A 13,790-nucleotide genomic window follows, 5' to 3' on the forward strand; every position below is an offset into this window, starting at 1 on the left:
CTTGCTGCGTATGACCACAAAAGAGGAATGTGGGTTCCATCTCACTTAAATATCACCGCTTTCTGTAATTTTTTTTTTTCATTGTCAGGCCCTGTTGGTAAATTCAACATTTTCAGTCAAAACATATCCGGTTATTCTACAGACACAAAGCAAATCCCTCTTGGAAATATTCCTCCTAGGAGGTAATGTGGAGGGCTTATAAATTATATAATAAATAACTGGTTTGCTTTTCTATTAAAGATATTCTGTTAGAAATGTTATTGCTTCCGTTTCCGATACTCATCATCTCTTTTTTCTGTACAATTTTCATTTGGGGTGAGTGACCTCTATGCTCTAGCTCATTTCTTTGAGGAATGGCTACCTATGTTCCATCTTTGGGTATACACAAAGGAAAAGATTTTTATATCTGAAGGAAAGACTCTTTTAAAAATTACTATTTTTTTACAGTGTGTTGCTCTTAATCAGAATGGAAAGAAAAGTTTATGCATTTCTGTTACAAAAATGACTTCAGCCTCGGGCTTACATGTACCCGATACACGCATCATCATCTTGGGGATCTCTCACAGACCAGTGTGGACAATTTTCAGAGAGACTTAAGAAGCCAAAACTGAATTTCCTTGGACGTTCCTCTTGGCTTCAGCCAGCCAAGGCGTGGCTTTTGGAAACCTGGACTGAAGTCTGGCAAGAGCTAGAGGGAAGTTTTGTTCCCTTCCAGGCTTTGCCCAGGTGTTTCTGAAGTATGCTCAGCAATCTTTAATCTTCCTCTAACTTTTATTTTGATCACCTACAGGTGTGTTTAAGCCTTTCCTCCAGTAGGATGACATTTGGGATAACAGCATGCTGGATGCAGGACTCCAGTTGCCAGCAGAGGTATTCAAAGGCAACATCTGAATTTATAGAGCTACTGTGACGTTTACTGCATTCATTGCACTGGTGTAGTATCTTTCCGAGGGGTTAAAGAGAGCGCCTCTCCTTCCCTTCTGCTGACTCTTCATCGGCATTTACTTCCTTCTTGCATCTGAATTTTTGTATTTACAGATTATGGGACTACTAGGAATATAAAGGCTGATTAATTACTTTTGAGTTCAGAAAGGAGATAAAGATTCTCAGTTCAGAGAGGAGATAAAACTATTAATTTATTACATAATATTTTTAATTAAACTGTTTATGTTTTAGCCTAAAAAATGTGGCTTTGTTGCATGTACTGAAAGTGGTTGTTTCCTAAGTTATGTTCCTTTGGAAATACTTCAGAGTGTTCTTGCTGTGTTATACTGAAAGTGATACAAGGAACAAGACAGCTTCCCTGAGCTTGATGTTTAAATGCAAATGTGTGAACATCTCCTAGTAACTCTGTGTAAATACCCAAGGGTTGCCCAAGTGATGTGTTTTAGGAGGGGTATGATTATCATGGATACAGCCTAGCTTTTACCTTGGTATATCATCTGGTGCTCTAGAATAAAAAAAAAAAAGTCTGAGTTTTACAGTACTACAATAAATGTAAGTGGCTTCATTTCTGCAAAAGAGGGAAATCTGTTTTCTGCCCGTGCCAGAGCATGAGATTTTACGTTCTTCAGAGAAAAAGTGCAACGAGATTTTACGAGGAGTCAGTCTCTATCCCTGTGTGCTCTGCACAAATAGAATTTACATCAGTGGTACGTCTTGTGCTGTCAGAAGCATCGCAGGCATCACCATCAGTAGTGTGTTTGTTTGATTGACAGTGTGCATCTTGGACAGGGGCGGATAACTAGTTAACTTTGGACCAAGGGTTGCCTTGCTAACGAGAACTTTCTCTGGAGGGTGGTGAAGCAGTGAAGCGCTGCTTATGTATTTCCTGGAACAGAAAGTCCCAATAGTTGTTTACAACCTTTTCTGGAAACTATGTCCGTTTTATAACATTCAGAACTGATAATAATTTTTCTAAACCAAGCCGTATATTCCTGGAATCTGAATGTTCTCAGAGAGAACTATTAGCAGTAAATTCTCTCAGAGTGTTATACAAAAAGTTATTAGGCTGCTTGGTTTTTTCCAAGGGAAACATTATCAAGTGTATTACTGGGAAAGGAGCAAAGCTTTCTTTCAGTGACTGTGAGATGTTTCCACCTGATGATTTTTATGATGCGTTACGATCAATAAAACAACTCAGTGTATTTCACAGTGGAAAATCCAGATTATGACCATTATCAAATCCACCACTGCTAGGACAGTCTCAGCATCCAGGCAGAGACCATGACACGGCTTAAAGTGCCAGCAGTGGTCAACAAAAGAAAGGGTCGGAAGTTCTGGGCAGCACTTTTAGAGCTGCCGCCTTTGTTCTCTCAACCCCGGCTCTCTGAAATCCGTGGAAAGACTCACGTTGGCTTTGGTGGGCTTTGAGTCTAGATCAGCTCTTGAGCGAACACGTTTCAGACTTTAGATCTCTCGATCTCAAGCACTAAACCAACCCTGACAAAATGTTTCTGGTTTGAACAAGGTGGCAGGGGCTGTTCCTGTGGCCTATGGTGTTGTTTTCATCTGGCTTTGAATGCTGCACTTCAATAAGGAAGTACTTTGTCCTTCCACTTTCAGGTGCCTACCTTTGAATCACCTCAAAGGCACGGAAAGAATGCTAAGACACTTTTAAAAGGCTGAAATAGATGTATGAAGCGGAGTTATCACCCAAAGGCCATGGGATTTTTTGTGCCAGCTTTTTTTGGTTTGGATCGTGGGGTTTTTTACAGGGAATTTTCCTTACACTCTTCCCCTCACCAAAAACCCCAAATGTTTAAAATGTCATTCTCTTCAGCTTCAATCTCCCTGCTCTCTAAGAACCTCTACATCAGTCAGAGGAGGAAGAGAAACCCATTAACGAGGTGAATGAAGCAGGACGAGGCCTTCCAGGAAAGGAGCTTCCCGCCTCCGCAGAGGCGCGGGTGCCGGGGCTCAGCCCCTCCTCGAGCGGTGCGGAGCCCCTGCCCTGCCTGCTGCAAAGCTGGGAGCTCTGTGGGAGGCCACGGGGCTGGGCTGGGCCACCAGGGGCCTGTGGGAGGTTGCCAAACCTGGTAAAGCATTTAGAGGGAAAATGTTTGGCGAGACTCCGGTCATGCCAGTAAGTGCCTGCGGGCGATCCCGCCTGGAAGGCAGCAGCCGGCTCCGGAAGGCTTCTTGGGTCCCAGTCGTACACCACGGGCACCTGCTGGGAGGTTTTCAAGGGCGTACCCCAGATGCCATCACCAGCGGCCTCTGCTTACACAAGGGAGAATGGTTTCCACAGCCACACTGCCAGCCCCTTCATCCCACCACCTGCAAATACCACCGCTGCCTTCAAATGCAAAGGATGAACGTTCCAGTCTAGAAAGGGCCGTGCTTATGCGCCCACCAAAACATTCTGATTGTTCTTTTAATGCTTTAGAAACGGAACTTCTAATTCAACTTCAGAGTAAGAAATAGCTTTCCCTGAACTCTTTATACTTCTATAGCTATCTGTCTTTAGATTGGACTGTCAGATACAAGAATTGTCTTGTAAAACTGTAGTTCCCCTTTAATAAGCCGCTCTGACGGGCAGTTATTCATGCAGTCTGCTCCGTGCCGAGTGTGTTTTCATGCTGGGCAGCCCTGTCCCTTGATTGCAGGAACGCACTCCTGGGAATCCTAAGTAAATATGAACTGGTATGTATGAAAGGATTTACTAGACCTTCCGCTGCTTCATGGATTGATTCTGTTCTTCTGCACTGTAAAGACACAGGAGTTCTAACAAATAATATTTCATAATATTTCACTCCTTGGATTTTTAAGATTGCTGTTAGTATTTACTGTAAGTTATTCTGACAGAAATTGGAGACACCATGCATAAAGAATTTCTTCAGCAACAAATTGTTTGCTAATGTTTAAGTTTCAGGACAAAATTCTAAAGAGGTGTTAAAGTTCAGTCCTGGAAAAATGAGTATATGATACGGATGTTAACGAGGTGAATCCAATTCACCGTTCTAATTATTGCATTTTCAGCAGATACTTTCAGACAAACAAAAGGCATCGTGGTACTGAATGTTGTCTTCAGGTCTGGCAGCTTTCAAGGAGCAATTCAGATTATTTTTATTTTTATTAGATAAGAAATTTCTCTCAAACTGCTCTACTTGTAAAGAGTTGGAGCCTGGTTGAAGCTAGTCATCTGGGACGCTTGTGGCCAGGGGAGAAAGAAGACAGCTGCAGAAAGCACTCATCCCACTTATCTCAGATGTATCAGGACGGGATAAATCATCTCCTAATGGTGCCCTTAACTGGACAGCCTATATAGACTGTACAGACTCTAGAGCAGACAACTCTTCAGGTAGGGACACTTAGCAGTAACTGGAAATCCTACGGCATGAATGTCTACGTCTAATGGTAAAAGATTTTCTGCTGGGGGGAGATTTATGCAACCAGCATGTCATCTTTAGCCTAATAAAACAGACGTTGACTCATGATTAAAAGAAGTCTGATCTCGCTCTATATAGACCCGTGTATACTTAGGCCATACCGAGTTAAAATCTAAAACTATGTAAAAACTATGTAATAATGAAATGCCATTTTGCTCTTAGGCTTCAAAAATGAGTGTGTGACAGAAATGCACCAGGAAAGCACAAAAATAGAAGGAACATTGGGAGTGGTTTAGGAGATAAAGTATATTTACTCTCGAGACAAATACTGTTGACTGAAATGTCATGCTTCCTCAGAGACAACATGGGAGCTTACGTAAGGTTCACAGTTAGAAATCATGCAAAGCAGAAATGATTTTTTTTTAAATTAGGTTCTAAATTAATGGAAGAATGGAAGGAAGTACATGAAAACATCTAGAATTTACTAAAGCATTTGACACTGAAGCGTGTCTCAAAATCGTGTTTGACAAATGAATCAAAACAGATTATGTAGAAATGCAATTATGAGTACAAGTAATTGGCCGAAGAATGTACTAAGGACTAATGTAAACATGAGAGTGAGACCCTGGTCCCACGCAGGACTTTATTAGGGTTTCCCTACACTGTGCGGAAGGAGGCTTCTGGTCATGTGTTGCAGAAACAATTAACTTTACTGCTTTGTGTCCCTGGCAGAAATGAAGAGTCAAGAACAGACATATTAGACAAATACCCTTCCCTTAATTCCTGCAGCCATTGCTACCTGCTCTAGCTGAAGGCATTGGTGGGCAGCAGAGATCTAGAACTTGGCTGCGATCGCAGATAAACTATTTTACATCTGTTTAGCCTTACTGATTCCGCAGAATTATTTCTCTGATTTACAGTGTGCAGGCAGACTTCAGTGCCCAACATCGCTTCCTCCTGCAAGGTCGTCACCTCTGGAAGCTGTTTCACCACGGCTCACCCATGAATATACTAATTAAACCATCATATTTGCTCAGGACAGGGCAGCAGTAACTTACAGACCACGTAGTTTTCTGGCCAAGCATATCCCTGCTGAGTGGATGCTAGGAATCACGATGGAGAAGAACATTTCCTTGCTGTAAGGCTAGATGAGAAATAAATATAAGGCACTTTGTGTCAGTTTAGTGATTGCCTTCACAGTGAAGGGCAAACCTGAGTAAAACACGAGCTGGGATTTCGTGTCAAGGAAGGAACAGGCTGGGCTGAAGGTAATAATTGGCCTGTTTCGCCATTTCACCTTCTGTGTTTAGTTATAGCCCTACAAAGGGAGTGAGAAGAATTGCAATGTGGGGTTGTGGTCTCAGTTTTCCCTTGATACTGTTTTGCTCTAGTGTAAATGATTACAGAGGTGCAGAGGTGGTGAACTTGGGTCGGCAAACACAGTGCAGTTTTGATGAGCAAAATGGGATATAAAAAACCCAGGTCCGCTCTCTGGAAAATATAAAGAAATAAAAATGTAACAAGAGCTATATCTTAGTGCTCAGGCTACAGCATCGCAGTACAGAATGCTGTGAATATTTATTTTAGTGCTCCATCAGTCACAGGGGATTAAAAACTGAAATACTGCATCCAGTATGGGATAGGGTGTGGATTCTAGACCCTATGTTCTGCTACAAGGGCTAAATATTCTCCTTAATGGGAATTTACCAGCATTTATGGCAGCAACTCTGACGTGAGAGGAAGGGCTAGGACCGATCTGACTATTTCTGTCAGAACGGTTTGGCTCGGGTAGATCTCATCTTCCTAAAATAGTTCAAATGGTGAGTATTTACTCTGTGTTTTCATCTGGTGTCCCTCCACGATCAGTGAGGGGAGGATAATTCATCTCATTTTAACAGATGTGCAACATAGATCCCATGGGTAGTATAAGCCAACCCATCTTTTCCTATTACATAAAGTTAGCCTGAACAGCTGCACCCAACAGGGAGCTACTCTACCCGCCAACAGAGGTGCCTGTGGTTCTCAAAACTGCTCAGTTTTGTTACCCACCTCAGCTCTGGTTTACTTACTAAGAAGGTTAGAGACAGTGGTACATGCTATTCTGGTTCCCCCCCACCACCTGTTTTTTGTCCTACCTGCAAACTCCAGCTCTGTCATTCACCCCTTCTGTAGTTCAGGGATCTACATTTGAGGTCCTGAAGTAGACTTGGCTCCACCTCTACTGTGCAAACGACATTCATCAACACATACAGTTAAACTGGTCCAACTGTAGAAACCAGGGATAACTTTTCCAGGAAATAAAAGAATATTTTTCTCCTGTAGGAAGATCTTTCCTGTGCTTTTGTCAAGAGAGCTTGGACCAGATGATCCTCGCGGTCCCTTCCAACCTGGGATTCTATGATACCTTCCACCAGCATTAACCTGGGAGAAAGAGGCCCTTCTTTCAGCTGAGAACGTGTCATATATAAAAGGAACGCATTTGTCCAGAAGATTTCAATCAATGAAATTAATATATTTCACTCTAGTAATCCCAGGTTGATGGAACAGGGTTAGGTTTGGGGAGCTGCTGTAAGTTTTTAATGATTCCCACAAGTGAAACCATCTCCACCTGCCCCCAGCTGAGGCCGGCTGGGCTGGTAAACTGCAGAGATGAGGCCGGAGCTGGCTGAGGTAGATGGATATTGCCATCGATAGTACTTTTGAAAAATTAACTGCCTTAGTATTTGGTAATCAAATAGTATAAGGACCTCTAATGCTCCAGTATTCTTCATTTTTATTTCTAGATCAAGTAGGCACCAGCGCTGAGTAATATATTGTTACAGTTGTGAGTAGTGCCCCTGAAAACAGTGGACATTTTCCTAATTTGCTAAAAATAAGATTTTAGATCTCTGTGGAAGCGGCCTCTCTTTCCTTTGGAGGATGAAATACTGCACTGAGATGTTATGTTCCATTAACGCGCAGCCTGGAGAAGGCTCTATTTAAACAGAGCAGAGAGAAAGGTGGCTGAAGAAACCAAACTCAGCGTGAGCCCGTCAGGAGGGGAATGCAGTAACCACCTCAGACAATTCTCCGGGTGCATTGGTGCCACAGAGGGACTGTACCCTCGTGCCCACAGAGCTGCAGGCAGCAACATGTGTGGCCAGTGGTCCAGCTCTGGGCTCCTACATCACCTCTGCTGTGGCTGAAGAAGGTAAAACATGAAGCAGGTAGAAAGGACAACGTGGGGAGATTGGACTAAAAGTTCTAAGATCATGTCATAGTTGCCCTCGAGGCTTTCAAAAAGTGGTATTTGGAAAGTTCACTTTGACACAAGGTGATTCACTGATAAAGGCAGAAGTTCAAGAGTGTGTCTCACCGGTGCTGTGGCCAAGGAGTACAGTGCTTGCAAAGAGCATCAATTATTTCCTCAGAGAGATCACGTGGGATTGTTTCATCTCCATTCGTGACATCAGAAATCCTGCATGACTTCATCCTGACTGCAGCCTGGAATACCTGCTTCTAAGGGAGATACTGGGTGAGAGATTCAGCCCATCAGTCAGGATAGCCACTCTCATACTAGAGGCGTGAAGGAAAGTAATAAAAAGCAACAGATCTAGCTGCTGGTTGTATGGAAGCTCTTGCAAGTGTTATGCTGCCCTGTTGGTAAATTATCTAGCACAGATTAATTATAATGGGGTTACGGTTTAAGTCAAAATTTGTCCCACCCTCTTGTTTTTCATGTCTCATGGCTTTTGTGCAGGATATATACCATGTAAAAAGATAAAATCACACTTAGCTCAACTTTGACCAAAACCCTACTTTTGTTTCTTTTATTTTCCTATCTTTTAAAGTAAACTCACTATCATATTTGTTTTTTTCTGGAATGACTTCCTCTGAAAGTTTTCTGGGGGAAAATGGATCATAAAGTCTTCTGAAGAGAAGAAAATGGAGATTTCTTTTATGTCTTTTATGTCTTTTATCTGAACAAAGCTACAGTTAACTTCTTGGAAGGCTTATTTTAACTTAAATCTTTCTTTGGTATTGTGAGTTTAGGTATTTTATGATTTCTTCTCCCCACTCCTTTGAATCAATTTGAAAGTTAAAAAGTGCTTTCTTCAGTTAATGGAAGGTATTAAGCATGACAGACCCTGGGAGAAACCTTTATGGGCTGCTGCACCATTGTCTGAGGATTTTGTTAGGCACGGTCAGAAAAAGAATGATGGCTTTGCTTTCCTCTTCAGGCAGTGAGATGTCATGATTCGCAATTAGAGGGTAAGAAACCTCAGCTTTCTCTCCTGACTGTCCTAAAAGAAAATCAACAAACAGGAATGTCACATTCTGTCTTCACAGTTAAACTTCAGTTCTCTCCTTTGCTTGAGAGTTCAGCAAGGGACCACTGTAACATTCTTTCCCTTCCTCCTGTTTCAGGATCTATTTTGACTAACCACTTATAGCAATTTGCAGTTGTCTTTGGACTCATGTTAAATGATTTAGTGCTGGGTTTCTTGGTAGCCTGTGCCTGTATCAATGTGCTATAGAATGATACAGCTCCTGGAGCACATTTGTAATTGAACCGTAGAGCGTTTTGTGAACACTGAGGTAACGTTTGGAAGCCTGTGAAACTCAACAGGGTTCTGATCAGAGAAAGTTTACAAGGAGAGTGTGTGCTTCAGATAAAACAGGAAAATTAAGGCAGCCAGTAGGAATCAGCTGGGCCGTCTAAACAGGGCACTGTTCTGTGGAGGCAAAAGCTGGCTTTTGGAGTGCACTGAACGTGCTGGAGGGGAACAGTTAGGATGGTGAAAGCAAGAGTCTGTTATGGTCGAGAGCGTTGGGGTTGTTAATTATAAGGACTGACAGAATCCCTCTCACGATGGCAAGAAAGGGACAGAAATCCCAGGGCGAGGGGAGAGAACCAGTGGGACAACCAGCAATGCTATCAGTGGGAGGCCTGGGGTAGGAAAGAGAGCTGCGAGCAGCTAAGAATGGAGCCCTGATGACCTCAGCATCCTGGCAAAGAGGGTGGCAGGTCATACACTGACAAGCTAATGACGGCTACTGATGGAATCTTAAGCAAAGGCTGGAGAGAGAGGGCTCGGGGAAAAAGCTCCAGGGGAACAATTCCCTTGCTTCCAGGTTTATGGTCAGTGATGTAACCCTCTGCTCTGGCAGTCCTGGCACTGTGAGCAGGATTGGCGCAGCCCTTCAGCTCCGTGCAGCATCTGCCTTAGCGTTCCTGCCGGACCGTCACGGACCCTTGGTGTGACCTACCCTCCTTCCCCATTTTCACATTAGTGGCATTACTTGTTTTCCTTCACTACTGAAGACATTTTTCTTTCCCAGTTTGGTGGTGCGCTCTTTACTGCTGAATCTCTCCGTGCTGCTGCCACTCATGGCAAGTGCTGAGATGACTTTTAATTCGTGCTGTTAAGTACATACTTGAATTTAAGTGTATGACTGAGGGTTGTGTGGAATGGAGATGCTGTAACTCTCCCGTTCCAGGGCGCTGTTGCTCCAGCGGGCATTACCACATGCAAAGAGACTCTGCAAGCAGGGCAAATATGACTCTAGAGTCCAGAGCAACCCTTTGCTTCTTACTGTGAACAGCAGACAGCGAGGATTAGGAAGTTACCAGGCTAATCATCTGGATGTGCATCGCCCTGGTAAGACCGTGTGTTTCTGTTCTCTCTGCATGTTCCACTGGGCTGGGAAAGCAGGGAAGGGTTGCCTCTGCCCCTCCTTGAAATGGGCTGGTCCTGGCTGATACTCAATTGCCATCTTCAGATTCTCTTTCCTCTCCCCTCTCCCTTTTATATAGCTTTTTATATCATCCTATCCCTGTAGGTCCCTCCTCTCCACACAGAACGCATGCTTTTGCTCTTCCCCCATTCTCTCTCATTTACCCTTCAAGGACAGACAGTGTCCATTAAGACCCTACTGACCGCTACTGCTTTCCTGTTTCTTTGTCTTCCCTATCTGACCATATTAACCCGGGGTCTCCTGCCTTACGTGCCGCTTTGGGAGCTGCTCTAGCTCAGGATTTTCTAAGTGCACAGCACAATGGGATCTCACTCTGCTCCTCAGGCACCGATAGAAAACAAAATTATAAACAAGCAACCATACAAAAATGATCATAATTTCTGCAGGGATACCTCTATCTAGGAAGTTACCTACAGTAAGAACAACTTGAGGGCAAGCTCTGCCCCCTGCTCTGTGGAAACACAGCACTGAAGAGATACTGCAGGTCTCTGGGTACTTGATAGCTACCTTCAGGATTCACAGGGAAATCTTGTACCCTAAACCCAAACCAACACCCCGGAGACAAACTGCCATCGAGTGTATCGAACCCTATGAAGTTAGGACTCTCAGTGCACCGTGCTTCTCCCCTCTGTCCTCTCAGCCTCCCAGGAAAGCACAAGAGAGCATGACTACCTCTAACTGAAGATGCTTCCCCCCAGTACTTCTCTTTGGACTGCATCCTGCTGCTCTGCTTTTCCCAAGGAACTCTGCAGTAAAAGCGTAGCAGAGCCCTTTCTGTCCTCCTCTGTCCCCCCCTGTGCTGAGCCCCTGTCTGTTTTACAGGGGAAAGGCGCGGTTGTTGACATTTCAAACCATTCTGAAGCAGGACACACGTCCTCCACTCGAGTTGGTTCTGGCAAACCACATGCACCACCGGAACTTTTATATTAGTCCCTTGTCATCACATTGCTTTCTGAAAATTAAACACAGCAAATACTTGTCTCCTTGCACTGACCTGAAGTACTTTGTCATGAAGAAACCCAATTGATATTTTTTGATTGTGAATCTGTTCTTGTATAAAATGGATTCCACCTCCAAAGGCCATAATTAAAACCCTGGAGAAGTACGTCAAATCGAGAAGGAGCCATTTATCCAGTCAGTTTTTCATCTGCGAGCTGAAGGAATAAAGCGTAATCATAAACAGCAGCTAACGTAGCAGATGTAATCTGCTTATAGAGATGAGCATAAACTACTCAGACCTAAAAGGACCCCTTGATTTCAGCAATTCTGCTGAAGCTCAGCAAGTCATCCAGCTCTGTACTAGAAACTTCTGAGTGTCTGCCCCTACAGTCTCCTGGCAACTGTAAACGAATCTACATTGAAAATTCTAGAGGAGAAATTTTAAGTCCTGAACCTGACTTGAGTTTCAGCCTCTTTGTCACTGACTTTTAAACGGGAAAAAATAATGTTAAGTTTTAAATGAGCCTTGCAGACTTCTTTCTCCAATAAGCCAGTCACAGCCGATAGTTTCTAATTCAGAGCCGAGAGGCCACACTGAAATGGTGACCTGCTACTTCAGTACCTTTCTAATAGTTTGTTCCTTCTGAGACAAACACTGCACTTACCATTATAAAACACACTCTTCCAGAGATTTTCACGTGGGGAATCACAGGACCTTCATTAAGGGAGACAGCAATGATTCACCTGATGTATCTGGTTTCAGACGCCTGGGCACATCTTCCTCTTAGTCTACATGACACTGTGGTCTCCAAGGGAACCATTTAGTACCTGTGTGGCTTCTAAAATTCATTCTGCTTTCTTCCTTAGGAACTTCAGCATTCTTACCTTGCTGTGGGAACTAAGTGCACTGCGTACCCTCGCCTTTATGGGCACAATCAGTAAACAAAACAAAGCAAAGCAAACCAGCACAAGCCTAGGAGAAATAAGTGCTGAAACAGAGAGCAAGTTTACAAACTAAGTTCTCTGTTGCAGGCTGCAGAAAAGAAATGAACTGCTCATACAAGCGCCATGTTTATTCTTGCTTCTAAGTGCTGTACAGATACTAGGGTTGTACTCCAGGTTCTACATTCAAAGCAATGTTTAAGCACTGGTTTTTCGAATTCTTTCAAACTTCCAAGGATTTTTCTATAAGCAGTTCTTCTCTTCTATCTAACTAAAGGTGGCTAGGAGCTCTGTCAGCTGGCAGCTTGACAGCTCAGACCGGGACAACTCACCCAGGCCTTAAGGATCTCTCCTGTCCCCTCGCAGTGCCGTGGGAAACCATCAGAAGCAGCACATGCAGTTAAGAGAAGCTCTGCCTCGACAGTCTCTCCTGTCTCCCTGAAGACAATATGAGGAACCGTCAGCTAGTCGCACAGGAGGGTAAGTAACCTGGATTTGCGGTGTTACAGTATTACCTTGTTGGCTGTTTAGACAAAACAGGCTCCAGCATGGGGCAGCACTCAAATGTTTTTTCACTCCATCTGATCAAAGGTTCTGAACTAATATTCCAAAGTATATCAACAACCCTTTCCTTCACACACTGCAGGAGCAAGAGAAATACAGCTCTCCTTACATTTTCCTCTGTGCCTGATGAACAGAATCTTGATTTTACTGGAATTCTTCTGTTGCCACCAGTCAGCTATTGATTTTAAGAAATAGAGAGATACAGAATACAAGAAATAGAGAGATACAGAAATAGAGTCCACTTGACTCGGGTCAGGAGAGACGATAGGAAAAAATGGGGCTTGTGGTTCATTTAAAGCACAGCCTCAAAAGTAAAACCTGCTGGTTGCAAGTGCTATGAGTCTGAGCTTACGTGGTCGTAATCTTAACTTTACAAATCAGGAACTTTATGATGAAATGGATCTCTCTGTTAGAAAATCCTCAACTGCTCTGTGGTCTGTGCAGACGTTATCTGATCGTTCAGTGAGGTCCTTGTGGTCTGTAAAAGTGGGGACCCTGAAGATCATCAGAGCCAAGTCTCTTCCCTGGGGCCTTTTTGCTCTGCTGACACCTACTGCAAATCTACCAGCACTACGCTCTCCAGAGCAGCAGTCATTGACTCCGTCAAAGTCACAGGCCAAGGGTCTGGGGCGAGCATCTAGTAATTAGTGTCATTATTCCCAGGATGACAGTTACCAGCTGCAGGATCCACTCAGCATCTTCTCTCAAAACTTGTCTTTCTGCAGTGCTGAGGGTTCAGTAGGCTCAGTTACCACCGTTTCCCGATTACGTTCGCTAGGGTATATTGTTTCAGATGCACAGGACGGAAAGCCAATACCTAATTCTGACCTTTACAGTAGCCTGTGATTAGAGAGGCTGCTCCTACAGCCATTAGCCACAGCATTCTGCTGAAAAACATCTATCCTGTTTGGGATAGATTTGGGATATTTCTCCTCTTTCAAAGATGCTTACAAAACTAATTTCCTGAAGAAATAACATGGTTTCTTTCAAGCTATTTTCTTTGACAACAGCCTTCTTCAAACTAATACACTGCATATATTAGTTGTACAATGTGATGTGTAAGCCTCTTTCAGCTAATGGTGATATGCACATGGTAAAAGTTCAAACCCGATTCTCCAGTTTTCATTAGAAAAAAATAACACTGAGAAGAGTTACAAGGCTACGGTCTGTGTTTGCTCGGCAGTGTCCAAATCCTGCATGGTGCTGAGCCGAGCTGAAGTCCTGTGCAGTTCAAAGAAACTAGAATGCTTGGCATGTATTTGAATCAGACCTACG

This window comes from Athene noctua, unplaced genomic scaffold (assembly GCF_965140245.1).
Source record: "Athene noctua unplaced genomic scaffold, bAthNoc1.hap1.1 HAP1_HAP1_scaffold_31, whole genome shotgun sequence".
Classification (NCBI taxonomy): Eukaryota; Metazoa; Chordata; class Aves; order Strigiformes; family Strigidae; genus Athene; species Athene noctua.